This window comes from Mesoplodon densirostris, chromosome 3 (assembly GCF_025265405.1).
Source record: "Mesoplodon densirostris isolate mMesDen1 chromosome 3, mMesDen1 primary haplotype, whole genome shotgun sequence".
NCBI lineage: Eukaryota > Metazoa > Chordata > Mammalia > Artiodactyla > Ziphiidae > Mesoplodon > Mesoplodon densirostris.
Window position 1 is genome coordinate 150556402 of NC_082663.1, and position 13539 is coordinate 150569940.

At 43.0% G+C, this 13539-nt stretch overlaps 1 long non-coding RNA gene across 3 annotated transcripts in view; it reads right to left on the reverse strand.

Annotated features, from left to right (window-relative positions):
* LOC132487039 (uncharacterized) overlaps window positions 1-13539 on the reverse strand; it is a 61329-nt gene that overhangs the window by 24778 nt on the left and 23012 nt on the right. The window lies entirely within an intron of this gene.

Sequence of the window (13539 nt, forward strand, 5' to 3'; positions counted from 1 at the left end):
GAATTCCCCAAGCACCTTTGACATCTTGAACTTATTTCCCCAGCAGTTAGACTGTGACCATTCCTGGTTTATTTCGTCCCCATGTGCACTATGAAGAAATCACAGAAATGAACCATGTCTGCATCAAGATCACCCATTTCAACTGACAACAACTATTTTTACCTCCCTTTTCCTTGCCCAACACAGCTATCAGCACATGAGACAAGCATCAGATCTACAGACGTGGCTAACAATGGGAAAACACTGAAGGGCTGGGGAGGTGGTATTCTTTTTAATGCACCTTCCAAACTGTCAGAAACCCAGAGGGAAATCAGAACAGCCACCACCAGTCTTGACTGGCCATCTTCCTGGAAGAACACTAGGACATTAAGAGCACACAGGCCTACCGTGCACCACAACAAAGAGTAGTCCCCGCTCGCCGCAACTAGACAAAGCATGTGCACAGCAACAAAGGCTCAACGCAGCCAAAAATAAATAAAATAAAAAATAATAAATTAAAAAACAAAAAAGAACACAGGCCGATTTTTCCAATTGGAATATTATTTTCGAGAATTTTTAGTTTGGACGTAAGTGTGAAGTTTTGTGCAAATAAACGGTGAGGGAGAAGTGCAAAGCTCTTGACATGGAACCCAAGGCCCAAAAGAAGTAAACAACAGGATTCTATGAATTCAGGTCCATCAAATATTGACAGGAATATGAAAATACCAAACACCCATCAAGGTAAAGTTCATAATGTTTGGCATCTGATCAAATATAAGGCATTCGAAAAAGCTGAAATGTAGGGACTTCCCTGGCGGTCCAGTGGTTAAGACTCCGCGCTTCTATTGCAGGGGGCATGGTTTCCATCCCTGATCGGGGAACTAAGATCTCACGTGCCTCGAGGTGTGGCCAAAAAATAAATAAAATTTTTTAAAAGGTTGAAATGCAAGACTCATGATGATGAGAGAAATCAATCTATTGAAACACCCCAGCACTGACACCATGTTAACATTAGAGAAGGAACTTTTATAATTGTGTTCTAGATCAGTGATCTCCAATCTTTTTGGCACCAAAGATCGGATTTGTGGAGACAATTTTTCCACGGATGGTGGGAGGGGGGAAGGTTCAGGCGGCAGTGTGAGCAACGGGGACGGACAGATGACGCTTCGCTTGCTTGCCCACCACTCACCTCCTGCTGTGCGGCCTGGTTCCTAATAGGCCTGGGGGTTGGCGACCCCTGTTCTATATGACAAAAACCTTATATAGAGAAATGGAGATATTATTTTTAAAGACCCAAATCAAACTTCAGGACACGTAAACTACAACATCTTAGATGAAAAACATACTGAACGGAGGGGCTTCCCTGGTGGCGCAGTGGTTAAGAATCCACCTGCCAATGCACAGGACCAGGTTTGAGCCCTGGTCCAGGAAGATCCTACATGCCGCGGAGCAACTAAGCCCATGCGCCACAACTACGGAGCCTGCACGCCTAGAACCCGTGCTCTGCAACAAGAGAAGCCACCGCAATGAGAAACCTGTGCACCACAACGAAGAGTAGCCCCCACTTGCCACAACTAGAGAAAGCCCACGTGCAGCAACAAAGACCCAATGCAGCCAAAAATAACTAAATAAAATAAATTAAAACTATATATATATATATATATATATATACACACACACACTACATGGCATTAAAAGCAGATAAAATATTGTAGAAAAAAGAGATGTGAACATAAGGGTGGGTCACTGCAAAGATGTGAACTCTGCAATAAAGTATCAGAAAATGTAGAAAGCATCTGTGAGCTGTGAAAGGACCCCCACCTTTAAACATGTAGTTGGATTCCCAAATGAGAGAAGGAAGCTAGAAGAAAATCTTCTAGCTATAGTAATCAAAATTATTGCTAAGAATTTTTCCAAGGGAATGAAAAATATAAAGCCCAGATCTAAGAAGGCTGACTATCACCAAGCACAGGAAACAAATCTACACCAAGCCTTGTCATAATTGTATTTCTCAAAACCAGAGATGAGGGAATTCCACAGCTGTACAGTGGTTAGGACCCCATGCTTTCACTGCCCAGGGCCTGGGTTCCATCCCTGGTCAGGGAACTAAGATCCCACAAGCCATGCAGTGAGGCAAAACAAAACAAAAACCAGAGATGAAGAGAATATCTTCAAAGCACCCAGAGAAAAACAACACATAATACACAGATGAACAAACATAAGGTTGACACATAAGTTCTCACTGGAAATAATGCCAGTGCAAATACATTGCAGTAACATATTGAAAATGCTCAGAGCAAAATTGTATGTCACAGAAAATGTCTATACTAAGAGGAAGCACCTTTCTACACTATGGAAACTGAGTCAGACACACAAATGCTGAAAGAATCCATCCCCAGCAAACTGGCACTACCAGAAAAGGGAAAGGAAGTCTTTCAGGCAGAAGAGACAGGACACCAGCTAGAATGGGAGATCTGCACAAAAGCTTGGAGGTTCTGGATGTGTGGGTACATGGACATAGATATAAGATGGGGGACTTCCCTGGTGGTGCAGTAGTTAAGAATCTTCCTTCCAAAGCAGCGGACACAGGTTTGATCCCTGGTCAAGGAACTAGGATCCCGGATGCCGCAGGGCAACAAAGCCTGTGCACCACAACTACTGAGCCTGAGCTCTAGAGCCCGTGAGGCACAACTACTGAAGCCCACATGCCTGGAGCCCGTGCTCTGCTACAAGAGAAGCCACTGCAATAAGAAGCCCGTGCACCACAACAAAGAGCAGCCACTGCTCACCGCAACTAGAGAAAGCCCGCACGAAGCAACGAAGACCCAATGCAGCCAAAAGTAAAATAAATAAGGTTTTTAAAAATGTGAGGGATGCAGTGAAAGCAATGCTTAGAGAGAGAAAGCGCTGAAAGGATATATTTAAAAAGAAGCAAGATCAAAAATCAAAAATCGAAACCTCTACCTTAAGAAACTAGAAAAACGGCAAATTAAATCTAAAGTAATCAGAAGAAAAAAATACTAAAATTTGGAGAAGTCAATAAAATTTAAAACAGGAAATTGGTAGAGAACATCAATTGAACCAAAAGCTGGCTCTCTGAAAAGATCAATAAAATCATACGCTAACTAGGAAACAATTAGAGAAGACAGAAATTATTATTATCAGCAAAGAACTAGGGGATATCATTACACCTCTTATGGATGTTGAAAGGGTAATAATGGAATACTATGAATAACTATACCCACAAGTTTAATAACCTTGATGGAACGGCCCTATTCCTTGAAAGACACAGCCTGCAAGAACTCAACACAAGAAGAAACAGATAATCTGAATAGTCCTATATCTATGAAAGAAACTGAATGAACAATCAGTAACCTTCCAGGAACCTTGCTACACTGTTGGTGGCAATGTAAATTGGTGCAGCCACTATGGAAAACAGTATGGAGGGTCCTTATAAAACTAAAAACAGAATTACCATATGATCCAGCAATCCCACTACTGGGCATATATCTGGACAAAACTGTAATTCAAATAGATACATACATCCCAATGTTCACAGCAGCACTATTTACAACAGCCAAGACATGAAAGCAACCTAAATTTCTATCAACAGATGAGTGGATCAAGAACATGTGGTACACGTACAATGGAATATTACTTAGCCATAAAAAGGAATGAAATAAGCCATTTGCAGCAACATGGATGGACCTAGAGATAGTCATACTAAGTAAACCAGACAGAGAAAGACAAATATCATATATCGCTTATGTGTAGAATCTACAACAATAAATAAGTAAAAGAAAATAAAATATACAAATGAACTTATTTCCAAAATAGAATGAGACTCACAGACATAGGAAACAAACTTATGGTTACCAAAGGGGAAAGGGGCATGGACAGAGGGCTATATCAGGAAGTTGGGATTAACATATACCCACTACCACGTATAAAATAGATAACCCACAAGGACCTACTGTATAGCACAGGGAACTATACTCAGTATTCTGTAATAACCTGTAAGAGTAAAGAATCTGAAAAAGATATGTATGTGGGCGTGTGTGTGTATAAAACTGAATCGCTGTGCTGTACACCTGAAACTAACACACTATTGTAAATCAACTATACTTCAATAAAAAAGTAAAGTAGGGCCTCCCTGGTGGCGCAGTGGTTGAGAGTCCGCCTGCCGATGCAGGGGATACGGGTTCGTGCCCCGGTCTGGGAGGATCCCATATGCCGCGGAGCGGCTGGGCCCGTGAGCCATGGCCGCTGGGCCTGCGCGTCCGGAGCCTGTGCTCCGCAACGGGAGAGGCCACAACAGTGAGAGGCCCGCATACCGCAAAAAGAAAAAAAAAAAAAAAAAAAAGTAAAGTAAAAAATAAGCGGAGTCCAGCGCTGCTGGCTCTGGCGCTGCCTCTGGCCGCGGCGCTGGCCTTCTCCGACGAGACCCTGGACAAAGTGCCCAAGTCGGAGGGCTACTGCAGCCGCATCCTGCGCGTCCAGGGCACGCGGCGCGAGGGCCACACGGACTTCAGCCTCCGTGTGGAGGGCGACCCTGACTTCTACAAGCCGGGAACCAGCTACCGCGTGACACTTTCAGCTGCCCCTCCCTCTTACTTCAGAGGATTCACATTGATCGCCCTCAAAGAGAACAGAGAGGGTGATAAGGAGGAAGACCATGCCGGGACCTTCCAGATACATCAGAAATTCATCTACACGTGGAACAACTCCTACAGAACACCTACTGAACGCTGACAGAAGACCTCAGACCCCCCAAAAGGCAAGAAACTCCCCACATACCTGGATAGGGCAAAAGAAAAAAGAAAAAACAGAGACAAAAGGATAGGGACGGGACCTGCACCAGTGGGTGAAGGAGGAAAGGTTTCCACACACTACAAGCCCCTTCGCGGGTGGAGACTGCAGGTGGCGGAGGGGGAAAGCTTCGGAGTAGCGGAGGAGAGCACAGCAACAGGGGTGTGGAGGGCAAAGCGGAGAGATTCCGGCACAGAGGATCGGTGCCCTCAGGCACACACCAGCCCGAGAGGCTTGTCTGCTCGGCCGCCTGGGCGGGCGGGGCTGGGAGCTGAGGCTCAGGTATCCGCTTACAGTCGGAGCGCAGGGAGAGGACTGGGGCTGGCGGCAGGAAGAGAGCCTGAGGGGGTTAGTGCACCACGGCTAGCCCGGAGGGAGTCCGGGGAAAGGGTCTGGAGCTGCCGAAGAGGCAAGAGGCTTTTTCTTCCCTTTTGTTTCCTGGTGCTCGAGGAGAGGGCATTAAGAGGGCTGCTTTGGGAAGCGCCGGAGACGGGCGCGAGCCGCGGCTAAAGGCGCGGACCCCGGAGACGGGCGTGGGACGCTGGGGCTGCTGCTGCTGCCGCCGCCGCCGCGGGGCCTGTGTGCGAGCGCGGGTCACTGTCCGCCCCGCCTTCCAGGGGGCCTGTGCACCCCGCCACTGCCGGGGGCCCGGAACCCGGGGACGGCTTTCCCGGGAAAGCGCACGGAGCGCCTCGGTCTGGTGCAACGTCACGCTGGCCTCTGCCGCCGCAGGCCCACCCCACTCTGCGCGCCCCTCCCTCCCCTCTGCCTGAGTGAGCCAGAGCCCCCACATCAGCGGCTCCTTTAAACCCGTCCTGTCTGAGCGAAGAACGGACGCCCTCCGGCAACCTACGCGCAGAGGCGGGGCCGGTTCAAGGCTGAGACCCGGGAGCTGGAGAGCAGAGAAGAGACAGGGAAATCTCTCTGTGCAGCCTCGGAGGCAGCGGATTAAAGCTCCACGGTCCACTTGATGGGCCCTGCGTCTGTGGAGTGCATGAATAGGCAGCGAATCATCCCAAATTGAGGAAGTGGACTTTGAGGACAAGATTTAAGACTTTCCCCCCCCTTTTCCTCTTTTTACAACGAATTATCCCAAATTAAGGAGGTGGACTTAGCAAGATTTCAGACTTCTCGCCCTTTTCCTCTTTTTACAACGAAGTAACCCAAATTGAGGAGGTGGACTTGGAGAGCAATATTTTTGATTTTTCCCCCTGCTCTCTTTTTGTGAATGTGTATGTGTATTCTTCTGTGTAAGATTCTCTCTGTATAGCTTTGCCTCCACCATATGTCCCAGGGTTCTATCGGTCCTTTTTTTTCAATAATTACTTTTAAATTTTAATAACGCTACTATATTTCATACTTTATTCTATTTTACTTTACCTGCTCTTTCTTTTTTTCCTACCTTCCCTTCCTCCCTCCCTCCCTCTGCCCCCCCTTTCCTTCTTTCTCTTTCTTTCCTTCCTCCCTCCTGTCTTTCTTTCCTCCCTCCCTCCCACCCCTCTTCCTTTCACTTTTTCTTTCCTTCCTCCCTCCCTCCCTGCTTCCTTTCACTTTCTTTTTCTTTCCTTCCTCCCTCCCTCCCTCCCTCCTTTCCTTCCTCCCTCCCACCCCTCTTCCTTTCACTTTCTTTTTCTTTCCTTCCTCCCTCCCTCCCTCCTGTCTTTCTTTCCTTCCTCCCTCCCTCCCACCCCTCTTCCTTTCACTTTCTTTTTCTTTCCTTCCTCCCTCCCTCCCTCCTTTCTTTCCTTCCTTCCTCCCTCCCTCCTTCCATTCACTCTTCCTTTTTCTTTCATTCCTCCCTCCCTCCCTCCTTTCTTCCTTCCTTCCTTCCTTCCTTTCTTTCTCTCTTTCTTTCTTCTACTAATTCTTTCTTTCTACTTTTTCTCCCTTTTATTCTGAGCCGGGTAGATGAAAGGCTCTTGGTGCTGCAGCCAGGAGTCAGTGCTGTGCCTCTGAAGTGGGAGAGCCAACTTCCGGACACGGGTCCACAAGAGACCTCCCAGCTCCACATAATATCAAGCAGCGAAAATCTCCCAGAGATCTCCATCTCAACACCAGCACCCAGCTTCAGTCAACGACCAGCAAACCACAGTGCTGGTCACCCTATGCCAAGCAACTAGCAAGGCAGGAACACAACCCCACCCATTAACAGAGAGGCTGCCTAAAAACATAATAAGGCCACAGGCACCCCAAAACACACCACCAGACGTGGACCTGTCCACCAGAAAGACAAGATCGAGCCTCAACCACCAGAACACAGGCTCTAGTCCCCCCAACCAGGAAGCCTACACAACCTACTGAAACAACCTTGGCCACTGGGGACAGACACCAAAAACAACAGGAACTACGAATCTGCAGCCTGCAAAAAGGAGACCGCAAACACAGTAACATAAGCAAAATGAGAAGACAGAAAAACACACAGCAGGTGAAGGAGCAAGATAAAAACCCACCAGACCTAACAAATGAAGAGGAAATAGGCAGTCTACCTGAAAAAGAATTCAGAATAATGATAGTAAAGATGATCCAAAATCTTGGAAATAGAATAGTCAAAATGCAAGAAACAGTTAACAAGGACCTAGAAGAACTAAAGATGAATCAGGCAACAATGAGCAACATAATAAATGAAATTAAGAATACTAGATGGGATCAATAGCAGAATAACTGAGGCAGAAGAATGGATAAGTGACCTGGAAGATAAAATGTGGAAATAACTGCTGCAGAGTAGAATAAAGAAAACAGAATGAAAAGAACTGATGACAGTCTCAGAGACCTCTGGGACAACATTAAACGCACCAACGTTCGAATTATAGGGGTTCCAGAAGAAGAAGAGAAAAAGAAAGGGACTGAGAAAATATTTGAAGAGATTATAGTTGAAAACTTCCCTAATATGGGAAAGGAAGTAGTTAATCAAGTCCAGGAGGCACAGAGAGTCCCATACAGAATAAATCCAAGGAGAAATACACCAAGACATATTAATCAAACTGTCAAAAATTAAACACAAAGAAAACATATTAAAAGCAGCAAGGGAAAAACAACAAATAACATACAAGGGAATCCCCATAAGGTTAACAGCTGATCTTTCAGCAGAAACTCTACAAGCCAGAAGGGAGTGGCAGGACATATTTAAAGTGATGAAGGAGAAAAACCTGCAACCAAGATTACTCTACCCAGCAAGGATCTCATTCAGATTTGATGGAGAAATTAAAACGTTTACACACAAGCAAAAGCTGAGAGAGTTCAGCACCACCAAACCAGCTTTACAACAAATGCAACAAAAAAAAGGAACTTCTCTAGGCAAGAAACACAACAGAAGGAATATACCTACAATAACGAACCCAAAGCAATTAAGGAAATGGGAATAGGAACATACATATCAATAATTACCTTAAATGTAAATGGACTAAATGCTCCCACCAAAAGACACAGATTGGCTGAATGGATACAAAAACAAGACCCATATATATGCTGTCTACAAGAGACCCACTTCAGACCTAGAGACACATACAGATTGAAAGTAAGGGGATGGAAAAAGATATTCCATGCAAATGGAAATCAAAAGAAAGCTGGAGTAGCAATTCTTATATCAGACAAAATAGACTTTAAAATAAAGACTATTAGAAGAGACAAAGAAGGACACTACATAATGATCAAGGGATCGATCCAAGAAGAAGATATAACAATTGTAAATATTTATGCACCCAACATAGGAGCACCTCAATACATAAGGCAAATACTAACAGCCATAAAAGGGGAAATCGACAGTAACACAATCATAGTAGGGGACTTTAACACCCCACTTTCACCAATGGACAGATCATCCAAAATGAAAATAAATAAGGAAACACAAGCTTTAAATGATACATTAAACAAGATGGACTTAATTGATATTTATAGACATTCCATCCAAAAACAACAGAATACACATTTTTCTCAAGTGCTCATGGAACATTCTCCAGGATAGATCATATCTTGGGTCACAAATCAAGCCTTGGTAAATTTAAGAAAATTGAAATTGTATCAAGTATCTTTTCCGACCACAATGCTATGAGACTAGACATCAATTACAGGAAAAGATCTGTAAAAAATACAAACACATGGAGGCTAAACAATACACTACTCAATAACGAAGTGATCACTGAAGAAATCAAAGAGGAAATTAAAAAATACCTAGAAACAAATGACAATGGAGACACGACGACCCAAAACCTATGGGACGCAGCAAAAGCAGTTCTAAGGGGGAAGTTTATAGCAATACAATCCCACCTTAAGAAACAGGAAACATCTCGAGCAAACAACCTGACCCTGCACCTAAAGCAATTAGAGAAAGAAGAACAAAAAACCCCTAAAGCTAGCAGAAGGAAAGAAATCATAAAGATCAGATCAGAAATCAATGAAAAAGAAATGAAGGAGACGATAGCAAAGATCAATCAAACTAAAAGCTGGTTCTTTGAGAAGATAAACAAAATTGACAAACCATTAGCCAGACTCATCAAGAAAAAAAGGGAGAAGACTCAAATCAATAGAATTAGAAATGAAAAAGGAGAAGTAACAACTGACACTGCAGAAATACAAAAGATCATGAGAGATTACTACAAGCAACTCTATGCCAATAAAATGGACAACCTGGAAGAAATGGACAAATTCTTAGAAATGCACAACCTGCCAAGACTGAATCACGAAGAAATAGAAAATATGAATAGACCAATCACAAGCACTGAAATTGAAACTGTGATTAAAAATCTTCCAACAAACAAAAGCCCAGGACCAGATGGCTTCACAGGCGAATTCTATCAAACATTTAGAGAAGAGCTAACACCCATCCTTCTCAAACTCTTCCAAACAATTTCAGAGGAAGGAACACTCCCAAACTCATTCTATGAGGCCACCATCACCTTGATACCAAAACCAGGCAAGGATGTCACAAAGAAAGAAAACTACAGGCCAATATCACTGATGAACATAGATGCAAAAACCTCAACAAAATACTAGCAAACAGAATCCAACAGCACATTAAAATGATCATACACCATGATCAAGTGGGGTTTATTCCAGGAATGCAAGGATTCTTCAATATACGCAAATCAATCAATGTGATACACCATATTAACAAGTTGAAGGAGAAAAAACATATGATCATCTCAATAGATGCAGAGAAAGCTTTCGACAAAATTCAACACCCATTTATGATAAAAACCCTGCAGAAAGTAGGCATAGAGGGAACTTTCCTCAACATAATAAAGGCCATATATGACAAACCCACAGCGAACATTGTCCTCAATGGTGAAAAACTGAAACCATTTCCACTAAGATCAGGAACAAGACAAGGCTGCCCACTCTCACCATTCTTACTCAACTTAGTTTTGCAAGTTTTAGCCACAGCAATCAGAGAAGAAAAGGAAATAAAAGGAATCCAAATTGGAAAAGAAGAAGTAAAGCTGTCACTGTTTGCAGATGACATGATACTATACATAGAGAATCCTAAAGATGGTACCAGAAAACTACTAGAGCTAATCAATGAATTTGGTAAAGTAGCAGGATACAAAATTAATGCACAGAAATCTCTGGCATTCCTGTACACTAATGATGAAAAATCTGAAAATGGAATCAAGAAAACACTCCCATTTACCATTGAAACAAAAAGAATAAAATATCTAGGAATAAACCTACCTAAGGAGACAAAAGACCTGTATGCAGAAAATTATAAGACACTGATGAAAGAAATTAAAGATGATACAAATAGATGGAGAGATATACCATGCTCCTGGATTGGAAGAATCAATATTGTGAAAATGACTCTACTACCCAAAGCAATCTACAGATTCAATGCAATCCCTATCAAACTACCACTGGCATTTTTCACAGAACTAGAACAAAAAATTTCAAAATTTGTTTGGAGAAACAAAAGACCCCGAATAGCCAAAGCAATCTTGAGAACGAAAAACGGAGCTGGAGGAATCAGGCTCCCTGACTTCAGACTATACTACAAAGCTACAGTAATCAAGACTGTGGTACTGGCACAAAAACAGAAAGATAGATCAATGGAACAGGATAGAAAGCCCAGAGATAAACCCACACACATATGGTCAACTTATCTTTGATAAAGGAGGCAGGAATGTACAGTGGAGAAAGGACAGCCTCTTCAATAAGTGGTGCTGGGAAAACTGGACAGGGACATGTAAAAGTATGAGATTAGATCATTCCCTAACACCATACATAAAAATAAGCTCAAAATGGATTAAAGACCTAAATGTAAGGCCAGAAACTATCAAACTATTAGAGGAAAACATAGGCAGAACACTCTATGACATAAATCACAGCAAGATCCTTTTGGACCCACCTCCTAGAGAAATGGAAATAAAAACAAAGATAAACAAATGGGACCTAATGAAACTTCAAAGCTTTTGCACAGCAAAGGAAACCATAAAGAAGACCAAAAGACAACCATCAGAATGGGAAAAAATATTTGCAAATGAAGCAACGGACAAAGGATTAATCTCCAAAATTTATAAACAGCTCATGCAGCTCAATAGCAAAAAAACAAACAACCCAATCCAAAATTGGGCAGAAGACTTAAATAGGCATTTCTCCAAAGAAGATATACAGACTGCCAACAAACACATGAAAGAATGCTCAACATCATTAATCGTTAGAGAAATGCAAATCAAAACTACAATGAGATATCATCTCACACCAGTCAGAATGGCCATCATCAAGAAATCTAGAAACAATAAATGCTGGAGAGGGTGTGGAGAAAAGGGAACACTCTTGCACTGCTGGTGGGAATGTGAATTGATAACAGCCACTATGGAGAACAGTATGGAGGTTCCTTAAAAAACTACAAATAGAACTATCATACAGCCCAGCAATCCCACTACTGGGCATATACCCTGAGAAAACCATAATTCAAAAAGAGACATGTACCAAAATGTTCATTGCAGCTCTATTCTCAATAGCCCGGAGCTGGAAACAACCTAAGTGTCCATCATCCGATGAATGGATAAAGAAGATGTGGCACGTATATACAATGGAATATTACTCAGCCATAAAAAGAAACGAAACTGAGCTATTTGTAATGAGGTGGATAGACCTAGAGTCTGTCATACAGAGTGAAGTAAGTCAGAAAGAGAAAGACAAATACCGTATGCTAACACATATATATGGAATTTTTTTAAAAATGTCATGAAGAACCTAGGGGTAAAACGGGAATAAAGACACAGATCTAATTGAGAATGGACCTGAGGATATGGGGAGGGGGAAGGGTAAGCTGTGACAAAGCGAAAGAGAGGCATGGACATATATACACTGCCAAACGTAAGGTAGATAGATAGTGGGAAACAGCCGCAGAGCACAGGGAGATCAGCTCGGTGATTTGTGACTGCCTGGAGGGGTGGGATGGGGAGGGTGCGAGGGAGGGAGATGCACGAGGGAAGGGATGTGGGAACAGATGTATATGTATGACTGATTCACTTTGTTATAAAGCAGAAACTAATAAAAAATAAAATAAATAATAAAAATGAAAAAAATTTTTTTAAATTAAAAAATATATATATATAATATAATTACTAACCTTCCAAAACAGAAAACACCAGATCCAGATGGGTTCACTGGTGAATTCTACCAAACATTTAAAGAAGAAATTAATTCTCTACAATTAGTTTCAGAGGACAGAAGCAGAGGGAATGTGCACTAACTCATTCTATGAGGTAAGCATTTCCCTAATAACAAAACCAGACAGGGACGTTACAAGGAAACTATAGACCAGTCTCTCTCATAAACAGTGATGTAAAAATCCCGAAGTATTAACAAACTGGGGACTTCCCTGGTAGTCCAGTGGGTAAGACTCCATGGGGGGCCCAGGTTTGATCCCTGGTTGGGGAAATAGATCCCACATGCCGCAACTAAGAGTTTGCACGCCGCAACTGAGAAGCCCGCATGTCTAAAGGAAGATCCCACAAGCCACAACTAAGACCCAGTGCAGTCAAAATAAATAAATATTTTTTTAAAATATTAACAAACTGAATCCAATAATAGAAGAATTATACACCATAACCAAGTGGTATTTATCCCAGGTATGCAACGCTGGCTCAACGTTCAAAAATCACTTCAGGGGACTTCCTTGTTGGTCCAGTGGTTAAGAATCCACCTTCCAATGCAGGGGACGTGGGTTTGATCCCTGGTGAGGGAACTAAGATCCCACATGCCACAGGGCAACTAAGCCCACGCGCCACAACTACTGACCCTGCGCACCTCAATTAGAGAGCCAGCATGCTGCAAACTACAGAGCCCGTGCACTCTGGAGCCCGTGCACCACAACTAGAGAGCCCGTGGGCCGCAACTAGAGAGAAGCCTATGCGCTGCAACGATAGATTTCACACGCCACAACGAAAATCCCACGTGCGGCAACTAAGACCCAACACAGCCAAAAATAATAAAAATAAATAAAATAATTTAAAAAAATCACTTCAACAGTCTAAAGAAGAAAAATCACAGCATATCAAAAGATTTTTCTAAATTTATTTGAAAAGGCAAGACTATGCAGATGGCAGTAAAAGGACCAGTGGTTGCCGGGGATCGGGGTTGGGAGAGGGGTGACTAGGAGGCGCACAGGGCATTTTTTAGGGCAGTGAACATGTTTCGTAGGACACTATAAAGGTGGACGCATCTTCATCTAAACCCACAGAACATATATGCAAAGTCAACTGTGGACTGTGGGTGATGGCGACATGTCAGTGTAGGTTCGTCCACTGGAAC